We start from the raw sequence: 14,412 nt of genomic DNA, 5'->3' as shown, positions 1-14,412 counted from the left end.
GCATAAATAACCTATAAAAACAATGAAAAATGTGAGGATTTATGACCAACACCAAAACCCATATGTCAATAAATAGTCTAATAATTAGAAACAAGGCAGTTGAATGACACAAAATGAAATACAGGCTAATGCTGCTGATGATAATAGTGATGATGAACAGGATGTAGATGGGCCCTCTTTTTCTTCCAGAGCATTTGAGGTTGCAGTAGGATGGTTTGATCAATTTTAATAAGTGTTTGCTTTATGTAATATGAAGCTGGTGGGGGATACAGTATCCATACATCAGGCAGCTACAGAAGAGTTTCTGAAAGAGCCGAATAGATTGTTGACACAGGGTACCAACCAGAGAAGGTCTTTAACACAGAAAGAACTTGAAGAAAATATCAAGTAGGACCTAAAATAGAAAGGATATTATTAAACCAGAAAGAGTACAGAAAAGATTTACTCAGATGCTACTTGAACTAGAAGGTTTGAGTTATGAGGAGAGGTTGGGTAAGCTGGGAGTTGAATGTATGAGACTGAAGGGTGACATTATAGCAGTCTATAAAATCATGAGAGGCATAGATAAAGTAGATTGCCAACAGCTTCACCCCATGGTAGAAGACATAGGTTTAAGGTGAGAGGGGAGAGATACAAAAGGGTCTAGAGAGGCAGTTTTTACACACAGAGTGTGGTGAGTATCTATAATGGGCTGCCAGAGGTAGTGGTGGAAATGAGTACAATTTTGTCATCTAACAAACATTTTGACAGGTACATGGATGGGATAGGTATGGAGGGATTTGGACCAACTGCAAACAAATGGGACTATTTTAATTGTAAAACTGGGTAGCATGGGCATGTAAGGCCAAAGGGCCTGCTTCCATCTTGTACACCACTATAACTCTATGACCTACATATCAAAGGAAGAAAGGACAGCTTTTGAAACAACAAAGGACAGGCTAACACTATCACTATGTGCCATTGTGCCCCATTGTGCCCCAATGCTGGTTTATAGGTCAGAGCACCATCAAACACGAAAAGAAAAAATGAACCTCATATCCAGTTTTATTGGAAGGCAGTCTAAAGTGATTTGGTTACGGCAGTAATGATGTTCAGCTGGTTTAAGAATTCCTTTCTGCATAATGTCAGGACTTATTTAAGAGAAAAGAAATGTAATTTTAAAGTCTACTTATCCTTATTAATGCAACTGGACAACCACTCACACACAGATTGGCATCTAAACATTGAGCTTGTACTTGCGCCCCCAAAAAACTGACCTTGCTCATCCAGACAATGGGACAAGAAGTCATTGCAACCATACCAGAAGAGTTTTTAGCCACAAAGTCTACCTCATGGAAACAAGCCTTTCAATGCTGTCTGTATTTGCTGGAAAGAATTCAACATCCTGACATCAATTGGGATAATTAAGGACCCTTGGAATGAGGTTAAAGAATTAACTGGATCCTATGCCTCCTGGAGAAAGGTTCGGCCTGTGACTGTGAATGATTTTTCAGGGTCTTAATGTGGACACTGAAGCAGTCAATTTTGTTGAATTGGCAAAAGAGGATGGAGGGGAGGGATTCCAAATTCTGGCCATAGATGAGATGGAGGAGTTGCTTCAGTCTCATCAGGTGGAGCTCTTCACAAAAGAGTTAGTGGAGCTGATGAAACCTTATTTTGCATCTCAAAGAAGGCAGACCTCATGAGAAAAATTGAAAGAAAAAGTGACAAACTATGATACAAACATGGAAAAAAGCATGATCTTTCACAGAGTGATTGACACTGCTATTGCTCCTTACCTAGAACATTGTAAAATTCCGAAGTAAAAGGCAAAGCAATCAAAATTAATGTCTTTTGTTTATCTAATGCCACATCAACATTGTTAGAGACAAAAAAAATACAGATGCTAGAATCCAAGGTAGACAAGCAGGAGGCTGAGAGAACTCAGCAAGCCACACAGCATCAGGAGGTAGAGAAGTCAATGTTCCCGCTGTAACCCTTCTTCAGTTCCTTCCAAAACATTAACTTCTCCACCTCCTGATGCTACCTGCCTTGCCTTCTTCCAGCCTTCTGCTGGTCTACATCAATATCAACATGTACCTCACTCATTTTCTCAGTTTCCACCTTCCAGCTGAAGTGTTAGAGAGATGACTTGTGGTTGGTTCTCCTCCAAATTCCCCAGAGATCCATCCTTAATCCTTTTCTTGTGCATCTTGTATATTTTATTTCCTGTAACATTATTCAAATGCATGCAATCAACCATCATACATTATGTAACACCCAATTCAATCTTTGGGCTTTGACCCAATGGCCATATACATTTGTCAGACATTAGGACTTAAATATGCCAGCATTTAGTATAATCAATCCTGGTATAACACATATGGTTTGCTACTGAGAATATCAAAGCCACTATTTTCCACTCTCAACCTCAACACTATTTTTGATCCAGAGTTGTGCTTGAAGCTCCATATCCCACCCAGTAATAGACTGCTTGTTTCCACCTACCTTGCCTTTTTCACTCTGTAGTTCCCTTACAGCTGCTAAAATACATTTTATGTCTTTGAATATTATATTTCCAATGTCTCCCAGCCTCCAGCATAAACTGTGTAAGGTTCTGCTGCCCTTACCACTATACCACTGTAATCCCTATCACCTTTATACTAATTGATTTAAAAACAAAGATTGCTGACATAACTCAGCAGGTCTAGCAGCATCTGTTGATCGAAAGCAGAGTTAACATATCGAGTCCACTGACTCTCCATCAGAACTGATAGCAGCTGGGAAGAACTGATATTTATGCTGAAGATGTGTTTGGCGGAGGTAGGCAGTAGAGAGGTGAACGGATCGGTGGAGATGGAGCCTAAAGAGTGACACATATGAAAGGGCATCCCATATACCCTCTTCACCACCCTGTGTACCTATGCTGACATCTTCAGGGATATATGACCTTGAACAACAACGTATCTTTGTTATTCAGTACTCTCTAGGGATCTAGCATTCATTGTGCATGTCCTTCCCTTATTGGATTTCCCAAAATTCTTCTCTTTGCAGTGATCAGGATTAAGCTTTATCTGCCATTGCTCTGCCCCATTTACCAATTGATTAATATCAGACTGCAGCTGAAGACATCCTCCTCAGTATTAACAACACCAACTATCATACTAATTCTATCCTTGATGTTCACATTTGAGTCATTAATGTACATGAATTGAATTGAATTGAATTGAATTTATTGTCACGTGTACCGAGGCAGAGTGAAAAGCTTTGTCTTGCGAGCAACAGAGGCAGATCACATAGTTAAGTAGCACAGATAGTAAATAATAAGTAAATAGCAGCAAAAACAAAACCACAGGTACGGGCGAATGCTAAGAGTTTGTGAGTCTTTTCAGTATTCTAACAACAGTAGGTAGAAACTGTTTTGTGTGTGTTCAGGCTTCTGTACCTTCTCCTCGATGGTAGAGATTGTAGAAAAGCATTGTCAGGGTGAGATGGATCTTTCCTTGACAGCGGACCTAGTAGATGGATTCTATAGATGGGAGGTTGGCCTTTGTGATTGTCCAGGCCATGTTCACCACTCTCTGTAACTGTCTCCGATCTTGAATGGTACAGTTGCCATACCAGGTAGAGATTACCTAAACAGAATACCTGGATGCCCTACCTATAAAAGTTGGCAAAGGTATTCGCCATCATGCCAAATTTCCTCAGCTGCCTGAGGAAGAAGAGATGTTGTTTGGCCATTGTAACCAGTGCATCCACATGAAGAGTCCAAGAAAGCTTGTTGTTGATGACCACTTCCAGGAGCTTGACACTCTCTACTCGTTCCACCTCTGTGTTGTTAATGTGTAGGGGGGGCATAGATACATACTGCGAAAAGTCAACAACGAGTTCCTTGATTTTGCCGGCATTGAGAGCTAGGTTGCTCTCAGTTCATAGCAAACATCAAAGTTCTCAGCACCGATCCCTACAGTACGATGCTGGTCACAGGCGTCCAGTCAGAAAAACATCCATTCACCATCATCCTTTGCCTCAGTTTTGTAAGCCAATTTTGGATTCACTTTGCAAACTTGGCTTAGATCCCATGAGCCTACCTTTTGGACCCGTCTTCCATGTGGGACCTTTCTGCCAGTTCCTTTAAGATGCAAGGATGCAAGTATTCAAGCTGTGGGGACTTGACAACTTGCAATCCCAATAGTTTGCTCTGTACTATTTCTCTAGGGATGATGATTATTCTAAGTTCCTCCCTTTTTATAACCCCTGCACATGGTCTGACACAACCAAATGCCTTGGTAGGCTCTTCAGAAGATGGTTATGAGTGAACCCAGTTTGTGTGAGATTCGAGGAGCATATCAGCTAGACCTTGGATGAACAACAGATCACTTTCCATGAAGTACATTGGCGAACTGGTTGGGCTTTATGGCATTATGACAGGTTCACTGTCACTTTTACTGACACAATGTTTTTAGTTAGAGATCTTATTTTCTTTGAAATTAAATTCTTAGGCAGTTGTGGTGGGATTTGACCTTGCTTTCTCTGGGTATTGATGTTCCTTCTTTGAAGTCATCCTAATAACATAATGGTGAAAAGTAAAGGCACGTCTTGGTGGGGCCTCTCATATCCAAAAACTTTGAAATGCTTTTTGGATTTTACTAATTGTTGAGAGGTTATGAAGCTGGAAAGAGCTCTTTGCTTCAATACAAATTCGGTCTATTTATTTTTACTGCAAGAGCAAAAACATTAGTAAGACATTTAATTTTACAAAAATAAATAATGGCTGCATCCTTCGCAGAGTTTCAAAGCCATCGGCTTTGAGGGAATCATGGGATAACCTCACTGGAATTCAAATCATCACAACAGCAGAACCTTACTCAGATAAAGTGGTCCGCAAATCTGCTATCTCCTTGTATTCCTACCTCCTTTTATCATATCTGTCATATTCAAGCAGATGTGGAGCTTAAATGCTAGCATAGACTGAAAAACAGAGTCACATTGTCTGTTTCTGAACTTTAAACTTCTCTGTGACCCTCTATATCTAGGTTTAAAGGAGGATCAGTCATACATCTTCAAAAAGTCAGAATTTTTAACTTGGTCCTGAGTTTTGTATTGCGGTGGCGCTACTCCTCTCCCCAATCCACCAGTTGAAACTTCAGGACAAACCCACAGTGATACAATAACCATCCAACTGTTAATTGGTTCATGTGGGACCTTCGTCCTCATTGAGAGAACCATCTGCCTGTGAGAGTTGCTGGGATTGGTGGACACTGCTGAGGCCGTGGGTATTCCCAGTGAATGGAAGCCATGTTGCCTGACAGCCAGTTAGGTTTGGAGTATTGTCAGAATCAGTCCAGCAGGCCCCAAGGCGGGTGGAGTTAGGTTTGTGAAGCCACGTGAAAAAGGGACCATCTTTGGAGGCTGCTCCCATTGGGCAATGGGACCCCGCAGGCAAAGTTTCAGCGGCAATGGGAAGACGCTTTTACGTGGCCATTCATTTGGCCACAATAGCTTCAACTGATCTAAGGGTGTGTCAGCCTCACTTGCCATTGGTAAAATACCAGAGGAGGTGGTGTGGTGATGGGGTGAACATTCTGCTGCCATGTTAGTCAAGGAACAATCTCCCTACCTGCTTGCCCAATCCTGAGGGGGCCACAAAATGCCACACTTGGATCAGGAATAATGGCGGGGCATGGTTCCTGACTGACCAATGAAGCAGATTATTGCTGGATGTAAGTTAATTCTTGTCTATCTCAGCTAAGGAAATGGTACAGGAGAAAGCCCAGAGGCACTAATTTAAAAACATGTATTTGCTGTGTGTGTGTGTGTAATGTGTCGTAGGATCTTTTGTATATTTTCATTCATGGGATGTGGCTGTAACTGGTGAGGCCAGGATATATTGACCATTCCTTATTGTCCTTGAAAAGGATGGTGGTGAGTAATCTTCTTGAATCACTGCAGTCAGTGTGTGTAAGGTTCTTTGACAGTGTATGTACCATGGGAAATTCCAGTTTATGACCCAGTGTTGTTGAAGGGATGGAACTCTGCTGCTGCTTTCAATTAGGTGGCAGAAATCATGGTTTGGATGTTGATGCTGCAGGCACCTTGATGATTTTCTTCAGTACACCTCGTAGGTAGTACTCACTGGAATCACGTCGCATCAGTGGCTTATGTGCTTAAACTTGGTGGTGGATGGGGTATCAATGGGTTGTTTTTCCCAGGTAGTGTCAAAAAAACTGAGAATTTTTGGAGGTACACTCTTCCAGTTAAGTTAAGAGTGCTCTCACACACTTGGGACATTTCTTTTGGAGATGATGGACAAGCTCTGGTGAGCCAGGAGATAACTCAATAGCCACAGGATATTTAGTTTCTGATTTGTTCTTGTAGCCTCAGTATTTTTCTGGGGGATCTAGTTGAGTTTCTGCTCATGTCGACCCCCAGCTCAAGTATAGAATGTTGAGGGATTTGGAGAATTCAGCGAAGGTGATATTGTTTAATGTTGTGGAGAGGTAGTTAGACTCTCTCTTGTTGGAGATACATTGCACTTGCATGCTGTAGATGTCACCACTTATTCATCCAAGGTTGGATATTAGAAGGAATTATAGAACAATACAGCACAAAAGGAGGCCTTTTGTTCCATTGTGTCTCTGCTGCTTCTTTGAAAGAGTGATTAATTTGACCTGCTGCTCTTTTCTTTCCCTATAGATCTCCAAAACCTTTCACCTCAAATACCTGTCCAATTCTTTTTTGTAATTTACCCATAAAATATGCATCCAGCACCTTCTCAGGCAGTAAGTCCCAGGCAATAGGTTGTGTGTTATTTTGTGATCTCATTTGATGCGTCCAACTATCTGTAATACATGAAAATCTTGTAGTGCAGTGGGAGATTGTCCCTGTTTATAAACCAGAAGCTCCCAGTTTGAGTCTCACTTGACTGTCAAGGAAAATATATTCAGAATGTATGAGTGCGAATGTCAACTGCAAATCTTTCCAAACATGCTATACGAAGATAATAGGGGGTGGTGGAGTAAGATGCCTGGTCAGCTGTGTATAGATAGAAAGTTGGAGCCTCTATCATCACCATTTGCAATGCTGGGACAGAATATGAGCATAAAAGCCAGACTCCTGGCGTGAACAATGTGAAATCCTGCTGTGAAGTGTTGGTTTATTTTCAAATTTTAAAAGTCTATAAAGATACGTGTTTTGAGTATATGCTGTATGGTATGTGCCTGGTGAGTATGATATCAAATCAATTTACTTCAATGTCAATCAAAAACTTACTACTTCTATTCTCTCACCTCACCTCACATTGCATAAACCATTAGTTTTTATGTAAAGTGACAGTACATATCATTTGAACAGTAATCTGATGAGTAATGAAACCAGATCGGTAAGATTCCAGGTTCAGTTGTTGATCTTTAATGGGTTAACTAATTTCAGTCAGAGCAGAGGAGGAGTTGATATAATTAATTTTAAATCTCATTGTTTATGGATTGGCATTTGATGACCCTTATTTAAAATATATGTTTTTAAAATATTGGATGAAGACAGGTTGAAGGTCAGTGATAATATTTCCCACAGTAGTATAGTCTGCCAATATTCAATGCTAAGGCTTACAGAAACACACACACACACAAAACACAGACAGAAATACACACCACACACACATACACCACACACACAAACAGACACAATACACACATATACTGCACACACACAGCACACACACACAGCTCATACGGAGCGGACACAAAAATACACACCATAACACAAACAGACAACACACACAGACACTGTGCACACACAGCACAAACGCATATCACATACAGAGCGCACACAAAGATACACAATATACACAAAAAGATACCACACACACAAACAGACACTATACACACCACACACACAGACACCATACACACACAGCACACTCAGAGCACACACAAAAATACACACTACAGACACAAACACACAACAAACACACAAATAGACACCACACACACAAACACACAGCACACACATAGTTACACCCCACATACAAATACACACCCCACCACAAACACACACACACACAAACACACAGCACATAAACTAACATCGCACATAACCATTCTCCAATCTAAAGCATACACAAGCACCACACACAATCCCCTCTTCCTCCAATTTTCTCACTCCCACCAGACGCACATAACAAGATGGTTCATTCTGCAGAGTTATTACATCCCAGTGCCTCCCAGTGCCTCCCAGTGCCTCCCAGTGCCTCCCAGTGCCTCCCAGTGCCTCCCAGTGAGGTGGAAAATAATAAAACTGAAAGTGCCAAATTGTATTTGGGAAAATGTTACTTCTTAGATTAAGCTGTACGTTCTGTTCCTGTTGAACTGTCCCACAGATGATGTCTCAAATTGATTTTGGTTGTATCGCTTTTATTGTTCAGTTAACAGTAAAATTCAGTGGAATAGATTATATTGAAGAATATGATAAATATCACCTCTAAAGCAATTCAAACTTTGACGATAATTTTGGCTTTTAAGACATAAATCATGACTGGTCAAAAATTAAAATAAATTGTATGTTCAGAAAATTGCATTTGAAAAAATACCTCTGTACCTCTTGGGCCCAACTTCAAGTTTAGAAATTCATTCCTCTTGATGTGGGAAATGTAGGACTCAACAAACAGAATTATTTCTTCATTGTAACAACTGCTTGAATGTCCCCAGAAGACAGCGGGGAATTTAAGAACATAAGAAATTTGGACAGGGGTTGACCATATGTTACTTGAGCTGCCCCGCCATTCAATAAGATCAAGACTGACTGTCAGTCTCATCTTCACTTCTCTGCCCGTCCCCATATCCCTTAGTATCCAAAATTGAAAACAGCAGATTGTTCTGGGACTAACTCAATGGAATAAGCAGAATTCAGCAACTTGTCCACTTGAAGTGAGCACAAGTGGCTGGCAATCTTGATCAAAGTTAAGTTCTCAACCTCTTAACGATAATGAAACTTTCTCCCAACTACTTTCGACACATTTTGACTTTGCTGTAAAATGTACCGAGTCTTGAACACTGGTCGGCTGCAGTGCCATAAAAATAATTTTACAGAGGGCTGCTTCAAAGATCATTCTGACAGAACTAGTGTATATTTTGCCAAAATAAACAAAGTAGACAGGAAAATATCATTAAACATGCTTCGAAGTGAGTGCCTAGAACCTACAAAGCTGGCCAAGATTTCCCTTACATTCATACACTGTGCACACAGGAGCAGCAACCGTTTTTCTACATCTCTCTGAAAATGTGTGTGATGTACGCCTCCTTCAGTTACTGAGTTACCAGGTTAGTGAAACCATTTTAAGATCTCTCTGCTCAGTTATTATGGTTATGAACTGTTCTAAAGTGGGTGCTTGATGACGAACGGGACAACTCTGAGACTAATCATGAAAGATTAATCTAGCTATTGTAGAAGGGAACTGAGTTGGAGTGAAATACTGCACATTCTTTGGCTTTTCATAGCCAGTATTGAAACGGCAAAAAACATGAAGCTTGTGTGACTCAATTCAGGTTTACCAGCTTTTATCAATTCCAATGTAATAGACTGCAAGTATAGAATGTAGCTTTTTTTTCTGGAAAATAGATTATATAAAGAAAAATGAATTCCACGATTGTGTGGTCTTAAACTTCAACTATGATGTTATAACAGCGACTACTTCATTGGTTGTTATGTATTCTGAGATGTCCTGTGGTCATGAAAGGTTCCACTTAAATGTGAGGCTTTCTTTGGATTACATTTCCTTCAGCTTTACTCTTTGCCTTGCTGGTTGTGCTGAGCTGCTTTGAGGATCAAATTGGTAGTGTAGCAGGAGACGTAATTCAAATCACGCTGATATTTACATTTCACTGTGAAGACTAATAATAGATTTTTAAATGGTCTATTGAAAACTGTCCAATAAATAGACCTAAACTTAGAAAACCAGAATTTAACTACTCTCTTTTGCATAAGCTCAATAGCCCGCTGATAGAATCCAGCAGAAAGCCAGAGGGGTGGGAACATCACCATCACTGTCATTTTTGATAACTTTAATATACTGTCCTGAGATTATCAGTGCCTGACCATGTTTTTTAAAGTACCATGATCAAAGATAAAATATGAAAAATTGAGTTTTAAAATTTCATCTTAACACAGATTGAGCAGTTACCAGATACTGATTACTCTGCTTAATTTCCATTGAATTTAAATGTCAGTAGGAATGATTCGACTCCTATTTTATGTTGACAATAGAATGATGGTTTAGATTGTGGAAAAGACTTGCACCTATCTTTACCATACCTGGAAAGCAGAAAGAGCAAATTCACCCAATATATCTTTGTCAGCTTGATAAGTGACAGTACATTTGGAATAGCTCATTCAATTCTGAGTCTCCCTGCTACAGGAAAGACGTTATAAAAATTGAAAGGGTTCAGAAAAGATTCACAAGGATGTTGCCAGGGTTGGACGGTTTGAGCTGTAGGGAGAGGCTGAATAGAATCATAGGAACATCATAGGCCGAGGGTGACTTTATAGAAGTTTATAAAATCGTAAGGGGCTGAATAGTCAAAGTCTTTTCCTAGGGTAGGGGAATCCAAAACTAGAGGGCATTGGTTTAAGGTGAGAGAGAAAAGATATAAAAGGCACCTAAGGGGCAGCTTTTTCACGCAGAGGGCGGTGTGTGTGTATGGAATGAGTTGCCAGAGAAAGTGGTGGAGGCTGGTACAATAACAACATTTAAAAAGCATCTGGGTGGGTATATGAATAGAAAAGGTTTAGAGGGAAATGGGCCAAATGCTGGCAAATGGGACTAGTTTACTTTAGGATATCTGGTCAGCATGGACAAATTGGACCGAAGGGTCTGTTTCTACGCTGTACAGGTCTATGATGCAATGACTCTACATTTGTTGGACTAGAGGCTCTGCAAACAATTATTAATCCTATTGGGCAGAATCTTCCCAACCAGGAGATAGTGAGCACTGCAGATGCTGGACAGTCAGAGTCGAAAAGGTGTGGCATTGGAAAAGCACAGCAGGTCAGGAAGCATCTGAAGAGCAGGAGAGTCAATGTTTCAGGCAGGACCCCTCATCAGGACTGGGGAGGGGGAAGATGGCTGCGAAATAAATAGGAAGGAGGTGGGGCTAGGAGTAAGGTAGGTGGGATGGCGATAGGTGGGTGCAGGTAGGAGGTGATTTTGATAGGTTGGTAGGAAGAGTGGAGTGGATAGGTGGGAAGGAAGATGGACAGGGAGGTCAGGTCAAGACGGCGATGCCAAATCAGAGGGTTGGATCTGGGATGGGGTGGGCCTCCTTCACTGCCTAAACAAGGCCACTTGCAAACTGAAGGAGGGAAACCTCATTTTCTGCCTCGGAAGCCTACAACTGCACAACCTCAACATTGAATTCACCAGTTTCCAAATCTCCCCCACTCTCCACACGATCCCAGATCCAACCCCCCAACTCGACACTGCCCTCTTGACCTGACCTCCCTGTCCATCTTCCTTCCCACCTATCCACTCCACCCTTCCCACCGACCTATCAGAATCACCCCCTACCTACATCCACCTATCACCATCCCAACTACCTTTCCCCCAGCCTAAGTCCCCTACCCCAACCTATCTCTCAGCCCCCTTCCCCCTCCCCAGTGTTAATGAAGGGTCCTACCCGAAAGGTCAATTCTCCTACTCCTCAGATGCCACCTGACCTGCTGTGCTTTTTCCAGCACCATACATTATTGACTCAGAATCTTCGCAGCCACTGAACGATGTGAGCCTGGGCAAGATATTAGAGCCCGGTAGTACTGGAAAACCTGATCACTTTTGAAGACTCTTATTTTTAACTCGCAATAATTAAGAAAAGGCTGGGTTTGAATGAAGAATTTCCAGAATGTGTTGCAGAACTGTCTCTGAGAATATCTTCAGAAGTACAATTCTTAAAAATGAAAATAAAGGCAGTAACAAGTGTTGTCAATCAGGACCTGGAAAAATCAGTGTCCAATAGAATGTTCAGTCAGTAAGAAAACTTATTTACTTTGTCTCACTGCTGGGAGCAATTGGACAAAACACACCAAGAATATGAAGGCACAGCTCCCCTATCCCCTACCCTGATAACTCAATCAAGTGGTGAGTGTAATATTTATGGGACAAGAATGGAAAGCTGCTAGTTGGAAATGAGCCACCCATTATACACCTTATTCTATTGTCTTATGTGAAGTGCTTTTAAAGTGTTGCCTATTATTCTGAATTAAGGCAAATGCTGACAATTATAAAAGTTTGCAAGAGCCGAAAGCATTATCTCGGTAATTACATTACAAGCTGTGGCCACTCTTCACCCTGACCTGAAGCAGAATTTCAGGGCCGATATAATTAATCTCCTGAGGAAACGCCTTTCAAAACACGTAACTGTGTGAACTTTCTCTATCATTCCCTAAAGAAATCTAGCAAAACTTTAGAACATCGATCTAACAGTGCAGGTTATATTATTCAACCCTGGCCAGCTGTATTCACAGATGAATTTTCCATCATGGGAACCAAAGTTTTCCCTAGAGCATTTATTTAGTCTTGTTCATGCTTATTATAACTTTTCATCCTGTTCTTAATCAAATATTTTCTCATATCCTTATGTAAAGGAATGAAATGAAATAGCATTAAATATATCTATAGATTTTTGAAATGTCTTCATACTTTTCACTTTGCTTGTAGTTTCACTAATTTTGTTACTCAGCTCGTGCTGTTTTGAAATCATTTCAAGCATTGATTTCATATGCACCTTTCAAATCTTGTCTGGATTTTCTTCAATGAAAACTAATTTAAGTTCTTACCACATGTTGGTCAGTGGTGAAAATTGCTCGTATATCAGTGATGAGCCATCGTCTTGTACCACAGCAATGGGTGGAGGTACATTCATTGCGCTGTGAGGAAAGCAATTGCAGGATTTTGAATGAGCTACAGTGAAGGAATAGTTTGAATATTCAGAACATTTTATGGTGACTTTAATAATAAATCAAGAATATAATGTTTCGATTCTTCTCACTTTAATGTTTCTTATTTAAGTATTTCATGAGATACTTCCAAGACAGGATGCTGCGTGGCTTGGAGGTGGTGGTGATGTTCCCTTGCAGATGCTGACAAGCAAATTGGACAGTTGGGAGACAGCCTGAATTGTAACAGCCTTTGTTCAATTTACAAGTCCTTTTACTTGACGGATATCAAGGAGCTTTCAAATCCTGGATTTCTCTATGTACAGTCAAGCTTGGTGTCAATCATAAAATGTTTCTGGTAGTGGTGAGTGTAGATACTTTGTGGGGATTGTAATTTTCAACTTTGTTGATTTTCCTCAGTGATTGCAATTTAAATTTAAACCAAACACTAGGTTTCCCAGATAGTTAAAATCTTCTGAAGACAAATGTAATCAGTTATTGTGTAGATAATAGTTAATTATCTTTCAGTAAATGTCATTTTTAATGCCTTTATTATGTCATGAACCTATGTCAGGTGCTCAGTATGCAATTTAGTAAAGATAACTAGATGGCAGTTGCAAAAACTTTTAAAATGATCTTGTGACAATTGTATTAGTTCTTGTATGAAATATGAGCCAAAATCTGACACAAACATTACTCAGATAGTGAATAGACGTGTTTGTAATGTGTTACAAAGTTAATGCATGAGATAGAAATCAAATGATGATGGTGCACACAGTTGTTATTTTAGACATATTTCTGAACATTTTTACAATGACTCTACTAAGAAAAATAAGAAGCTTTGAAACATATTGTTCCAGCTCTTCCCATTTTAACACAAGTAACTGAAGTCTTGAAGGGAAAAGGTGCATACAAGTTTCATGTCTGGAAACTACCTTCAGTTTGTCTGCCACAGGAAATGTATTCTTCACTTGCGTGTTGAATATCACACAATTAGATTTTGACTGTAAAGAGATTTGTGGATGCAGAGTGATCCCAGTGGAGTCTCTGTCCAAGAATGTTCTTTTAGACAGTGATTAATTTTGGCAAGGGAATGATTCAGAGGTGCTGATAAAATGCAATGTCTTCCATTCGTGTTCTTGCTGGACCTGTAAGATCTGGTTAAATGATTTTGGATGCTTGGAAACAACATGTACAGATTACAAATTCTATAAGGCTGAGACGCAGTCCCATGGAGAGACTCTTTCCCTCCCCCCCTCACAGAGTAGAATTTTGTTTGACATTTTGGTTGAAAAACTCTTGTCGGTACAATGATCAAGTTGTGTTTCCCCCCCTTGCTGGATGTGACAGTAATGTTACGTACAGAAAGTTCCTTGTGTCCCACTTGATTCTTAGAAAGTGGTGGAGTGATGACAGTTTGCTGAAGATGTGGAACCTGCAGTACTGAGGGGTTTTGCTGTTTTGTATGGCACTGCTACAGGCCGCATGGGATAACTTCCTACTGGTGGC

General features: G+C 40.4%; 1 protein-coding gene across 10 annotated transcripts in view; it reads left to right on the top strand.

The window, feature by feature from the left end:
- tspan18b (tetraspanin 18b) overlaps window positions 1-14,412 on the top strand; it is a 125,656-nt gene that overhangs the window by 19,912 nt on the left and 91,332 nt on the right. Inside the window, exon 2 of one of the 10 annotated variants that reach the window (XM_087973640.1) lies at window positions 9,223-9,296. The exons of 8 other annotated variants lie outside the window; for them this stretch is intronic. The gene's annotated coding sequence lies outside the window, so the exon portion shown is untranslated. Of the gene's footprint in view, window positions 1-9,222; window positions 9,297-14,412 lie in introns of those variants that run through there. One more of the 10 variants, XM_043716890.2, reaches the window with a different exon arrangement.

The sequence above is a fragment of the Chiloscyllium plagiosum genome, unplaced genomic scaffold, assembly GCF_037043375.1.
Source record: "Chiloscyllium plagiosum isolate Xiang-an unplaced genomic scaffold, Cpla_swu_hap1 HiC_scaffold_26, whole genome shotgun sequence".
In the NCBI taxonomy this organism is placed as follows: Eukaryota; Metazoa; Chordata; class Chondrichthyes; order Orectolobiformes; family Hemiscylliidae; genus Chiloscyllium; species Chiloscyllium plagiosum.
The sequence above is the reverse complement of the archived record's forward strand: the minus strand, read 5'-3'. Positions and strand labels throughout refer to the sequence as shown.